The 14,572-nt window shown below is 40.2% G+C and overlaps 1 protein-coding gene across 2 annotated transcripts in view; it reads right to left on the bottom strand.

The window, feature by feature from the left end:
* Positions 1 to 1,085: 1,085 nt before the first annotated feature.
* The window catches only part of LOC135098831 (uncharacterized), a 35,722-nt gene continuing 22,235 nt past the window's right edge, over positions 1,086 to 14,572 (bottom strand). For both annotated transcript variants that reach the window (XM_064001232.1, XM_064001231.1), the window contains exon 6: positions 1,086 to 1,730. The gene's annotated coding sequence lies outside the window, so the exon portion shown is untranslated. The remainder of the gene's footprint in view (positions 1,731 to 14,572) is intronic.

Raw genomic sequence — 14,572 nt, 5'->3', positions numbered from 1 at the left:
ATCTTTTACGTCTCTGCCAGTTTCTCTCACCCCACCCAGCTGCTAACTCTGTACAAGGGCCTTATCCGTCCATGTATGGAGTATGCTTCACATGTCTGGGGGGGTTCCACTCATACTGCTCTTCTAGACAGGTTGGAATCAAAAGCTTTTCATCTCATCAACTCCTCTCCTCTAACTGACTGTCTTCAGCCCCTCTCTCACCGCCGCATTGTTGCATATCTAGCTGTCTTCTACCGCTATTTTCATGCCAACTGCTCTTCTGATCTTGCTAACTGCATGCCTCCCCTCCTTCCGCGGCCTCGCTGCACAAGACTTTCTTCTTTCTCTCACCCCTATTCTGTCCACCTCTCTAACGCAAGAGTTAACCAGTATTCTCAATCATTCATCCCTTTCTCTGGTAAACTCTGGAACTCCTTGCCTGCTTCTGTATTTCCACCTTCCTATGACTTGAATTCCTTCAAGAGGGAGGTTTCAAGACACTTATCCACCAATTTTTGACCACTGCTTTGACCCTTTTAAGGGACTGGCATTTCAGTGGGCATTTTTTTTATTAGATTTTTGTTGCCCTTGGCCAGTATCCTTCCTACATAAAAAAAAAAAAAAAAAAAAAAAAAACGCATCACATCGCTTGTCATGTCCCTAGTTTATATAGCACGCTTCTCTATCTGAGCAAAGTAACTGTAGGTGTTGTAATCATTCTGTCTACTGACTCATCATTGGGTCACTCCTCTAAAGCATGACTATCAATTTTTGTCCTCAGCCTGATAATGAAACAAATGAAATCAATGAAAAAGAATTCCAGATACATGGGTTACTTAAAACAATGGTGTGTAATGTGTTAATGTTGTGATTACCCAGTAATGATCAGCAAATAAAAAAAATGACAAATAGATAAATAATTACATAAATTATACATGTATTACTATCTACTATGAAATAATTGGTTTAATGATGATGAAAATCAGGTGTTACAGATATTCATTCTTCTTTATAAGGATAATCAACTAAAGGGGATTCTACTGCAAAAAAAAAAAAAAAAAAAAACATTGCATCTGCAACAGTAAATGGAATGTGAAAATCATTCATATTCAAAAACAGTATTTATTGGAGAGCTGGTTTCTCTTACAAAAAAATCTACTGTTTAGCCTGTGATGCTTGGTTAATGCCACTTTGTGATAGTATCCCCAGGCAACCAGTCTATGGTGCCCCTCAAGCTTCTTATAGAAGTTTAAAGGGATATGGTTTCTATAAGAAAACAGATGCCCAAGTTACTGATAATAATATGATACATTAGGCAAGCATTCCAGCTCAAAGATGAACTTCACTAAGTTTGGGATAATCACACAAATTTGGTGAAAATTATATAAGTATAGTGTCACATACAAACAACATACCTTTCCATTATAAGTGTATGAGAAAAAATAATAATGATCTTGGTGGTGCAAGTAAATAACTATTGTAAAATCCTGGTTGGAATATGGGAATGCAGCAGAGTATTTGGTAAAATACTCTTCCCCTTCCTGTTGTTCATCCCTAGGAATAGATGGGAAGTATGGCTGGAGGAGCACCACTACATGTAATCTTCCCTGACCTACTGCACCAGCTTCATGTCTGATGGCATGATTGTGACACGATGAGCATGAATACAGCACATGTTGGCTCTCTCCAGAAGGCCAATCAAAAAGACATCGGCACTCTCCTGCAGAGCTTCCAATGCCAATGACTGAATCCTGCAGTAAAAAAGAAGCATGTTTACATGTGTTAAACAGTGAAAGTTATGTAATTATAGTTACACTGTAATTTAAACGACACATTTATTATTGCAACTATTACCCTCAAAAGATAGAATAATGGCTGATTACAAAGGTGGATTTACTTTCATTCCACTTTCCTTCAGTTCTGCCATTCCACCATTTTTATAAATTCTCTTGATAGAATCCTCTTGAAATTACACTGAATACAAGTAGACCAAGATTTGATCCATCAAGTTGTAATGGTAGGAAAGTCAGCCTAACAAAAATTCATTTAGGCTTTTATGATCTCTTGTAAATTGAATGACTTTACCTACCTGCCAAAAGTTTAATAACTAGCACTGATCTCTCATGGACAATTAATCCTGCCATCAGGTAAATTTCTCAGTGTTTCCATGATGCTCCAGAGACCATGACGAATTAAATCTACACATACATCATTCCATTAACCTGTTTTTTTTTTTTTTTTTAATGTAGAAGGGGCACCAGCCAAGGGCAACAAAATTAGAAGAGAAAAAAAAAAGCCCACTGAGGTGCTAGTCTAAAAATAAAAAAAAAAAAATCAAATCTTAAAAGATTTTTTTTTTCTTTTTTATGTAGGAAGGACACTGGCCAAGGGCAACAAAAATCCAATAAAAAAATATATCCACTGAAATGCCAGTCCAATAAAAGGGTCAAATCAGTGATCAAAAATTGATGAATAAGTGTCTTGAAACCTCCCTCTTGAAGGAATTCAATTCATAGGAAGGTGGAAATACAGAAGCAGGCAGGGAGTTCCAGAGTTTACCAGAAAAAGGGATGAATGATTGAGAATACTGGTTAACTCTTGCGTTAGAGAGGTGGACAGAATAGGGGTGAGAGAAAGAAGAAAATCTTGTGCAACGAGGCCGCAGGAGGAGGGGAGGCATGCAGTTAGCAAGATCAGAAGAGCAGTTAGCATGAAAATAGCGGTAGAAGGCAGCTAGATATGCAACATTGCGGCAGTGAGAGAGAGGCTGAAGACAGTCAGTTAGAGGAGAGGAGTTGATGAGACGAAAAGCTTTTAATTCCACCCAGTCTAGAAGAGCAGTATGAGTGGAACACCCACAGACATGTGAAGCATACTCCATACATGGACGGATAAGGCCCTTGTACAGAGTTAGCAGTTGGGGGGTGAGAAAAACTGGCGGAGATGTCTCAGAACGCCCAACTTCATAGAAGCTGTTTTAGCTAGAGATGAGATGTGAACTTTCCCGTTCAGATTATAAGTAAAGGACAGACTGAGGATGTTCAGTGTAGAAGAGGGGGACAGTTGAGTGTCATTGAAGAAGAGGGGATAGTTGTCTGGAAGGTTGTGTCGAGTTGATAGATGGAGGAATTGAGTTTTTGAGGCATTGAACAATACCACGTTTGCTCTGCCCCAATCAGAAATTTTGGAAAGATCAGAAGTCAAGCGTTCTGTGGCTTCCCTGCGAGATATGTTTACCTCCTGAAGGGTTGGACATCTATGAAAAGACGTGGAAAAGTGCAGGGTGATATCACCAGCGTAGGAGTGGATAGGACAAGAAGTTTGGTTTAGAAGATCATTAATGAATAACAAGAAGAGAGTGGATGACAGGACAGAACCCTGAGGAACACCACTGTTAATAGATTTAGGAGAAGAACAGTGACCATCTACCACAGCAGCAATATAACGGTCAGAAAGGAAACTTGAGATGAAGTTACAGAGAAAAGGATAGAAACCGTAGGAGGGTAGTTTGGAAATCAAAGCTTTGTGCCAGACTCTATCAAAAGCTTTTGATATGTCCAAGGCAACAGCAAAACTTTCACCAAAATCTCTAAAGGAGGATGACCAAGACTCAGTAAGGAAAGCCAGAAGATCACCAGTAGAGCAGCCTTGATGGAACCCATACTGGCGATCAGATAGAAGGTTGTGAAGTGATAGATGTTTAAGAATCTTCCTGTTGAGGATAGATTCAAAAACTTTAGATAGGCAGGAAATTAAAGCAATAGGACAGTAGTTTGAGGGATTAGAACGGTCACCCTTTTTAAGAGCAGGTTGAATGTAGGCAGACTTCCAGCAAGAAGGAAAGGTAGATGTTGACAGACAGAGCTGAAAGAGTTTGACTAGGCAAGGTGCAAGCATGGAGGCACAGTTTCGGAGAACAATAGGAGGGACCCCATCGGGTCCATAAGCCTTCGGAGGGTTTAGGCCAGCGAGGGCATGGAAAACATCATTGGGAAGAATTTTAATATGTGGCATGAAGTAGTCAGAGGATGGAGGAGAGGGAGGAACAAGCCCAGAATTGTCCAAAGGTTTGAGCGAAGAGTTCAGCTTTAGAAATAGATGTGATAGCAGTGGTGCCATCTGGTTGAAATAGAGGAGGGAAAGAAGAAGAAGCAAAGTTATTGGAGATATTTTTAGCTAGATGCCAGAAATCACGAGGGGAGTTAGATCTTGAAAGGTTTTGACATTTTCTGTTAATGAAGGAGTTTTTGGCTAGTTGGAGAACAGACTTGGCATGGTTCCGGGCAGAAATATAAAGTGCATGAGATTCTGGTGACGGAAGGCTTAAGTACCCTTTGTGGGCCACCTCTCTATCATGTATAGCACGAGAACAAGCTGTGTTAAACCAAGGTTTAGAAGGTTTAGGACGAGAAAAAGAGTGAGGAATGTACGCCTCCATGTCAGACGCTATCACCTCTGTTATGCGCTCAGCACAAAAATACGGGTCTCTGACATGGAAGCAGTAGTCATTCCAGGGAAAATCAGCAAAATACCTCCTCAGGTCACCCCAACTAGCAGAGGCAAAACGCCAGAGGCATCTTAGCTTAGGGGGATCCTGAGGAGGGATTGGAGCAATAGGAGAAGATAAAGATATGAGATTGTGATCAGAGGAGCCCAATGGAGAAGAAAGGGTGACAGCATAAGCAGAAGGATTAGAGGTCAGGAGAAGGTCAAGAATGTTGGGCGTATCTTCAAGACGGTCAGGAATACGAGTAGGGTGTTGCACCAATTGCTCTAGGTCATGGAGGATAGCAAAGTTGTAGGCTAGTTCACCAGGATGGTCAGTGAAGGGAGAGGAAAGCCAAAGCTGGTGGTGAACATTGAAGTCTCCAAGAATGGAGATTTCTGCAAAAGTGAAGAGGGTCAGAATGTGCTCCACTTTGGAAGTTAAGTAGTCAAAGAATTTCTTATAGTCAGTTAGGAGTTAGTCTTATAGGAGTTAGGTGAGAGGTATACAGCACAGATAAATTTAGTATGAGAGTGACTCTGTAGTCGTAGGCAGATGGTGGAAAACTCGGAAGATTCAAGAGCATGGGTACGAGGTTAAGTCATTGCGCACGTAAATGCAGCATCCAGCTTTGGATCGAAAATGAGAATAGAGAAAGTAGGAGGGAACAGAAAAGGGTCTACTGTCAGTTGCCTCAGACATCTGAGTTTCAGTGTTCAGTGTTCAGTGTTCAGTTCTACAGATTGAAAATTAGATCTTAGACTGCGAATGTTACAGAAGTTAATGAAGAAAAAGTTGAGGGGGTGTCAAGACAGTTAGGGTCGTCGACAGAAAGGTAGTCCGACCTGGGGACGTTTATGGTCCCCTCCCCAGATGGGGACTCCGAGGCTGGTGTAGGAGTCACCATGATGATTTTAAAACTTTTGAGTGAAGGGTGTGTGTGTTATTTTGTGTGGAGGAAGAGAGTTGTCTTTAGAGGGCAGGCTGTGACTGCCCCCTTGTGTTGTGAGACACAAAGGGAAATGTTCAGTGAGGTCACAGCTGGGTTTAATGATAAGTTCACAGCACCCCCTGAACAGTGCTTTAGACCTCACTGGGAGTAATTATCGTTTCGGCAGGTGTCTACTGGATAAAGTCTCTCTTTCAGCATGTAGTAATATGGACTGACAGTGAAGTCTGCCTGCACTGGATTAATAAAAATGAAAACAAAAGTCCATACATGAAAAATTGGCTAGAAAAAAAATATTGTTGACACAAAGGGACTTTGAATACCACTATATGCCTACTAAAGAAACCTGGTTGATCTCTTGACCAGGGATATAACATTCCACAAACTATTAAATAGGGAGCAGAATCATTCCACTTGGCCTTTAGCTAGGATATTAAAATTATATCCTGATGAAAATGCTATCATTAGAATGGCTGAAATCATGGTCAAAGGACAAAGGACTCTTAGAACTATCAACAAAGTAATTCCGCTGGAGTACTCTCCTGAGCCTACCCCAATCAACCCTGCTGAGGTCAGTAGACCCAGAGGGTTGCCCAAGGTTCAGGAGAGAACAGATACTGAGATGTTGACCAGGCCACCCCGAGTAGCATCTCAAAGATACTGGAAGATGTGGAGGAATTTAATCCCAGGTGGTCATATTACCTGAATCTAAATTCAGGTAGCACCCAGCCCCAGGATGTGGAAATTTTCATGCATAATCATGCATAATATCAATGCATTATTGGTCTGTGATATGATTTGTATATAAGTTGTAAAGTTGTGGTAAAGGGTAATTAAGATTAATTTAGTACAAACTAAGAATTAGTTACTAAATTAAATAAAAGCAAGATAGAAGGGTAGGAAAGGCATATAGCTTTTGTTCTGATGTGGCAAGCTGGGAGTTGACGAGGGAGCAAGCCTGCTAGCCTAGCTCAGTAGTCACTAAGTAGTTGCCCAGCAGTCACCACTCAGACATCACCATCACAACAAGTCCTATTAAGATATATTTTTCCCACTCTACCAGTATTACTTAGTTAAATTCGCTAGGTTAAGAAGAACTTAAAAGCTTGGAACTATTGGATAATCTCAAGGAAGCATGTTAGCTATGAAAACACAGCCAACCATCAGCTTAGAACACCCAACGACACCAACTTGCCACTGATCCAAGTCGGCTCAAACCACAAATAAGTTATCAGTCATTTATAATTATATTTAGCAATGCTTTTGGTGATTGTGTGCATAGGCCAAAAAAGTTCGCACCTGAACGAATAGGATGTGCCAGTTTCACAGTTGGTTATATTTTCATTTTAGCATTCCCAACCTCATTGGATTACTTACCAAGGTTGGCAAGCTTGTATCACTCAAAATAGCAGTGTCAAAAAAAAAACATAAACAAACCCATGTAGTGATGTCAACATGCACAAAAAAGAGAAATCTGCTTTCATGATTCATGAGCAAAAGCAAGCTCTCATGAGTCTGGTCACTAGTCATAGTGCTGATAAGAGTGACAACTATGCCCTCATTGGGAAGAAAAAGGCAACATTGTAGATGATAGCTGATGGGGATGGTGCTGCTCACCACACAAATGAGGCCAAGGCACTGCACCAGCTGAAGAAACCTTAGGGTTACCTCAGAAACAAATTAATATTTCATTGTTATTTATAACATGGAATATACAAATACATTTTAGCTCAGAACAAGTGTTTCCCTGATCGAAGAATAGCTCAACTCCACAGAAAATATAATATGAATTATATTTCATATTATTAGCCACAGGAGTGAATATTTCTGTCAATTGTAATATGAAATGGATTTTTTGGAAACTAACCCCATGGGCTAATCAGTTAAACCAGTTAAAACTGAAGTAATTATCCTCACTCTTTTAATTCTTTTTTTCTTTTTCTAGGCCTCCTAACATTTTTCAGTATGCCAAATTTTCTCTTAGAGTAGAAGAGATGTAACATCATAAAGTCCCTTTCTTTGGGAACCAAGAGAAGCAGGAATAAGGTGTAGGAGAGACAGGATGCTTTGGAATCTTATTTAAGAGGAAGAGAATACAATTAAAAAAGAACCTTTGAGTTAATGGAGAGGCATTCTAAAGTCTTGTAGACCCAAGCTCACCTGATTAGCTACTCCTGAAACACTAGTGTCATGGCCAGGGTAAAAGATAAATAAATAAATTCTGAAGAAAATGATTAGAGGTAAATCAGATATGCAAGCGTGCTACTCCTAAAAAAGTATTGCAGATAATATTGTACAGACACTGTATTATGACTGATATTATGCCTTTGACTGAACTAAAAATAAGGCAAAACCAGTAATAAGCAAAGCCTTAAAGAGCTTTAAAGATGCGTGACAACATCACCAGTAGTTTTTTTTAGGACTGGTCAGTGAATATGAAAAACATATTCACCAATAAATAGTAGATTAATTTGCTGTTCAGAATAAAATTATATACATATTGTTAGGAGTTTCTGCTATAGTGTTTATTTCGTGGTACAGACGGCTGCATCAGGGCACTGGTTATCTCTTGCAAGTTCCCATGCTTTTCTCGCTATTTTGGATGGTATCTAAATTTCTCTCTGTTCCAATGACAAAGCTGCAGTATTTCTCAGCTAATGTGCTTTAAATGACAGAGGGCAGGTACTATGTTATTGTAGTTCCATGTAATGTCTACCATAATGGGGAAAATGCTAGAGAGCCATCCAATATAGTTGGGTAGCAGTTTTTAGATATAAGATATAATATTTACTTCTAAGAAGTACACATTCAGTTTTCTATAATACAGTAATAAGATATTGTATTGTATCTAAGATTGGATTCAATCTTCTTACAAACCTTTATGTATGTGGTGTTATACCAATGTATGATATTCTTTTGTTTACCACATAGAATTAGACTTATGCATACCCTTAGAAAAAAGAATAAGGAACACTAGAAGACTAGGAGGACTAGGACTAGAAGGCAGTAGACACCTGCTGAAAACAAAAATTACTCCCAGTGAGGTCTAAAGCATTGTTCAGGGGGTGCTGTGAACTTATCATTAAACCCAGCTGTGACCTCACTGAATGTTTCCCTTTGTGTCTAACAACACAAGGGGACAGTCACAGCCTGCCCTCTAAAGACAACTCTCTTCCTCCACACAAAACTACAAGCACCTAATAACACACACACCCTTCACTCAAAAATTTTTAAATCATCATGGCGATTCCTACACCAGCCTCGGAGTCCCCATCTGGGGAGGGGACCATAAATGTCCCCAGGTCGGACTGCCTTTCTGTCGACGACCCTAAGTGTCTTGACACCCCCCCTCAACTTTTTCTTCATTAACTTCTGCAACATTCGCAGTCTAAGATCTAATTTTCAATCTGTAGAACACCACCTCTCCTCTTTTAAACCTCATCTTTTCCTCACTGAAACTCAGGTGTCTGAGGCAACTGACAGTAGCCCCTTTTCTGTTCCCTCCTACTTTCTCTATCCTCATTTTCAATCCAAAGTTGGATGCTGCGTTTATGTGCGCAATGACTTAACCTGCTCTCGTGCCCACGCTCTTGAATCTTCCGAGTTCTCCACCATTTGGCTACGACTACAGAGTCACTCTCATACTAAATTTATCTGTGCTGTATACCTCTCACCTAACTCCTCTGACTATAAGAAATTCTTTGACTACTTAACTTCCAAAAGTGGAGCACATTCTGACCCTCTTCTCTTTTGCAGAGATCTCCATTCTTGAAGACTTCAATGTTCACCTTTGGCTTTCCTCTCCCTTCACTGACCATCCTGGTGAAATAGCCTACAACTTTGCTATCCTCCATGACCTAGAGCAATTGGTGCAACACCCTACTCGTATTCCTGACCGTCTTGTAGATACGCCCAACATTCTTGACCTTTTCCTGACCTCTAATCCTTCTGCTTATGCTGTCGCCCTTTCTTCTCCGTTGGGTTCCTCCGATCACAATCTCATATCTTTATCTTGTCCTATCGCTCCAATCCCTCCTCAGGATCCCCCTAAGCAAAGGTGTCTCTGGCGTTTTGCCTCTGCTAGTTGGGGGAACCTGAGGAGGTATTTTGCTGATTTTCCTTGGAATGACTACTGCTTCCGTGTCAGAGACCCGTCTTTGTATGCTGAGCGCATAACAGAGGTGATAGTGTCACCTCTGTTATGCGCTCAGCATACAAAGACGTACATTCCTCACTCTTTTTCTCGTCCTAAACCTTCCATACCTTGGTTTAACACAGCTTGTTCTCGTGCTATACATGATAGAGAGGTGGCCCACAAAAGGTACTTGAGCTTTCCATCACCAGAATCTCATGCACTTTATATTTCTGCCTAGAACCATGCCAAGTCTGTTCTGCAACTAGCCAAAAACTCTTTCATTAACAGAAAATGTCAAAACCTTTCAAGATCTAACTCCCCTCATGATTTCTGGCATCTAGCCAAAAATATCTCCAATAACTTTGCTTCTTCTTTCCCTCCTCTATGTCAACCAGATGGCACCGCTGCTATCACATCTATTTCTAAAGCTGAACTCTTCACTCAAACCTTTAATAAATACTCTACCTTGGACGATTCTGGGCTTGTTCCTCCCTCTCTTCCACCCTCTGACTACTTCATGCCACCTATTAAAATTTTTCGCAATGATGTTTTCCATGCCCTCACTGGCCTACACCCTCGGAAGGCTTATGGACCTGATGGGGTCCCTCCTATTGTTCTCCAAAACTGTGCCTCCATGCTTGCACCTTCCCTAGTCAAACTCTTTCAGCTCTATCTGTCAACATCTACCTTTCCTTCTTGCTGGAAGTTTGCCTACATTCAACCTGTTCCTAAAAAGGGTGACCATTCTAATCCCTCAAACTACCGTCCTATTGCTTTAATTTCCTGCCTATCTAAAGTTTTTGAATCTATCCTCAACAGGAAGATTCTTAAACATCTATCACTTCACAATCTTCTATCTGATCGCCAGTATGGGTTCCGTCAAGGCCACTCTACTGGTAATCTTCTGGCTTTCTTTACTGAGTCTTGGTCATCCTCTTTTAGAGATTTTGGTGAAACTTTTGCTGTTGCCTTGGACATATCAAAAGCTTTTGATAGAGTCTGGCACAAAGCTTTGATTTCCAAACTATCCTCCTACGGTTTCTATCCTCCTCTCTGTGACTTCATCTCAAGTTTCCTTTCTGACCGTTCTATTGCTACTGTGGTAGACGGTCACTGTTCTTCTCCTAAATCTGTAGCGAAGGTGAGGTGCTACTTGGCCGCCCGGAAGTTGCTCAAGCGAGAAGTGTAGGCTCCCAACTATGACTCTTGGTCATAGCAGTGTTTAGTCCTTGAAGGGTAACAATTTCCAGTGTCATAACAGTGTAGCTCTGGCAAAGGAAATTTAGCCTGGGTATTCTCTGTTTATTCAGCAAAAATATGAACAATATATACAAAAATTACTGAACATAATAAATAAAATACACAAAGTTATGGAAAAAGAGAGTGTATGTGTGTGTGTATGTCTGTGTGAAGAAAGGAGTAATAAGATGTATTGAGATGTGTAACACATGTGTCAAAGAGCGTGCACAGAATGTGTACAGTAAGAGAATGTATAAAGTGAGGATAGAAGAGATGAAAGACAAAAATCTGTGCAGTAGAGAGAGTGAAAACGGAAGGGTGATAATATAATAGAAAACGGAGTGCTAGGAGCGGTGACTTGTGTCCTGCTACAAATCTATTAACAGTGGTGTTCCTCAGGGTTCTGTCCTGTCACCCACTCTCTTCTTGTTATTCATTAATGATCTTCTAAACCAAACTTCTTGTCCTATCCACTCCTACGCTGATGATATCACCCTGCACTTTTCCATGTCTTTTCATAGATGTCCAACCCTTCAGGAGGTAAACATATGACACAGGGAAGCCACAGAATGCTTGACTTCTGATCTTTCTAAAATTTCTGATTGGGGCAGAGCAAACTTGGTATCATTCAATGCCTCAAAAACTCAATTCCTCCATCTATCAACTCGACACAACCTTCCAGACAACTATCCACTCTTCTTCAATGACACTCAACTGTCCCCCTCTTCTACACTGAACATCCTCGGTCTGTCCTTTACTTATAATCTGAACTGGAAAATTCACATCTCATCTTTAGCTAAAACAGCTTGTATGAAGTAAGGCGTTCTGAGACGTCTCCGCCAGTTTTTCTCACCCCCCCAGCTGCTAACTCTGTACAAGGGCTTTATACGTCCATGTATGGAGTATGCTTCACATGTCTGGGGGCAGGGGTTCCACTCATACTGCTCTTCTAGACAGGGTGGAATCAAAAGCTTTTCATCTCATCAACTCCTCTCCTTTAACTGACTGTCTTCAGCCTCTCTCTCACCGCCGCAATGTTGCATATCTAGCTGTCTTCTACCGCTATTTTCATGCAAACTGCTCTTCTGATCTTGCTAACTGCATGCCTCCCCTCCTTCCGCAGCCTCGCTGCACAAGAGTTTCTTCTTTCTCTCACCCCTATTCTGTCCACCTCTCTAATGCAAGAGTTAACCAGTATTCTCAATCATTCATTCCTTTCTCTGGTAAACTCTGGAACTCCCTGCCTACTTCAGTATTTCCACTTTCCTATGACTTGAATTCCTTCAAGAGGGAGGTTTCAAGACACTTATTCATCAATTTTTGACCACTGCTTTGACCCTTTTATGGGACTGGCATTTCAGTGGGCATATCTTTTTATTGGATTTTTGTTGCCCTTGGCCAGTGTCCTTCCTACATAAAAAAAAAAAAAAAAAAAGACTAGTCATGTACACCATTGTATGTGCCTGGGAAATAAAGATACATCGTTAAGGATGTTTAACATTGCCTTCACTGACACATCAACGAAAATCCAGTATGTAAGGACTCCCCAGGACCTGGCAGTGACAACAACCACATAATATTGCATTGTGTTTACAGATGAGTCAAATGACAACCATAAACACAACACTGGCAATGACTCTAAGATGTAAGGACTCCCCAGGACCTGTTAATGACAACAACCACATACAATATTGGATTGTGTTTACAGGTGAGTCAAATTACAACCACAAACACAACACTGGCAACAACAGTGTGGGCCCCAAGTAGAGGAAAGACACAATGTACTTTTTAGACGAGAGCAGCAGTGACAACGAGAGAATGGTCACAGCAATGAGAGTGAGGGCAAGTCAGTAATGACTTCCTCCAGGGAGCATTAGCTGCCCCTACTCATCTCCACCTGCAAGACTGACTTGGCTGTGGACACTGGCCACCCATTTGACACCTCTGCTTGGAAGACCACCATCTGGGAAGATAGAAGACAGCCTACTCTTCCACCCAGCGATGAGCCACACCAGGATCCCTTAGTTTCTGGTAGGTCATTAACCAGAGGAGAGTGCTGGTAGGTAGGAAACCTCCTCAGCCTGGAATGTGTTGAGGTTTCCATTGTTGGTGGTAAGAGTGCAATGTATTGGTAATTACTGTTATTATTTGCTCACCATCAAGTAAAACCTCAGTAAGTGTTTTTCACTATTCTTTACCCATCATGGAAATCAGCTGGGTGTCAAAAGAAAATAGTTACTTAGTTTTTTTTTTATTCATTATTATTATTATTATTATTTTTTTTTAAATAAGTGACCAGAGTAATTGGCACAAATCTATGCTTTTAATTTTGTATCTTCTTTAAGCATTACATCACAAGTTCCTGATCAGGTCTCAAAAAATATGTTATATATAAAGTGTTATATATAAGATATAATATTTACTCTAGAAAGTACGCATTCTGTTTTCTTTCAGTTTTCTATAATTTTGTAGTAAGATATTGTATTGTACTTAAGATTGGATTCAATCTTCTTACAAACCTTTATGTATGGGGTGTTACACCAATGTATGATGTTCTTTTGTTTATCACAGAATTAGACTGTTATGCATACCCTTAGAAAAAAAAAAAAATAAGGGATGGTAGGCTAGTCATGTATGCCAATGTAAGTGCTTGGGAAATAAAGATGCATTGTTAAGGATGTTTATTTTCGCTTCTACTAATAATTCAGCAACAAACCTAGTATGTAAGGACTTACCAGGACCTGGCAGTGACAAGAACCACATATAATATTGGATTGTGTTTACAGATGAGTCAAGTGACAACCACAAATACATCAGCAGTGGTGCAGCCTCAAAGCAACTTTCCTTTAAGTAGGAACTGAAGTCTCTTTAGAATGCCATGGCCAGCCAAAGATAGGTTTGGCTAAGCTAGCTAAGGTTTAGTTTGGCTAGGTTAAGCTGTCCCCACTCATGAATTTCAGAATGCAATAGTTATAGGTGCTTTTCATATGATTGTAATATTAATTTCTGCTTGAGGGGGGAGGGTTATATCAGTGAAACTAATGCAGTTAGTAAGGCAGTAAAGCAAGTGAATATGGAATCATTTGGTAGACAGTTAAGAAAGTATTTGCTAATTAGGAGAATGAATTTTGCAGTCTTGTAAATACTGAACAAATATAGACGAATGTTTTTATCACAGAATTAATGTATGAAAACTAATAACTAATAAAAATTGTAGGTATTACAAATGGAAAATCATGACCTCCCTAGCAGAAATTAATATTACAATCATAGGAACAACACAAATAACATTTACAATCTGAAATTCTTGAATGAGAAATTAAACCTAACTTAGTCAAACATCTAGCCAAACCTTACCTTGACTGGCTGAGGGCATTTTAAAGAGACTCAAATTCCCAGTTAAACAGTTAAAAGAAGTTTCCCTTGAGGCTGCACACTGCCAATTAACCAACAACACCCAATCCCTGAGTTAACCAGGCGGTGATTCCCAATCCTCCCTCCTTCATTCTCCTTTCCTCATGTCTCTACAGCTCTCCCATAGAGCATCCCCTTTGAGTTTCTCTAATGTCTTGAGTAATTACAATACTTGAAATATATAGGATGGCAATCTAGAGCATTCTCACTACAGTAAATATTGTACAAAACCACAGAAACCCCACAGAGCTACAAAGGAGCTATAACATGGTATTTGCCCTCCCCCCCCATATTGAAGCACATTAGGCTGAGAAATGTTCCACCCTTAAAAAAAATTGAAGCAGAGCAAGAGCAATTATATATATATATA

Source organism: Scylla paramamosain, unplaced genomic scaffold (assembly GCF_035594125.1).
Source record: "Scylla paramamosain isolate STU-SP2022 unplaced genomic scaffold, ASM3559412v1 Contig86, whole genome shotgun sequence".
NCBI lineage: Eukaryota > Metazoa > Arthropoda > Malacostraca > Decapoda > Portunidae > Scylla > Scylla paramamosain.
Note: the sequence above shows the minus strand (reverse complement) of the source record. Positions and strands in the feature narration are given on the sequence as shown.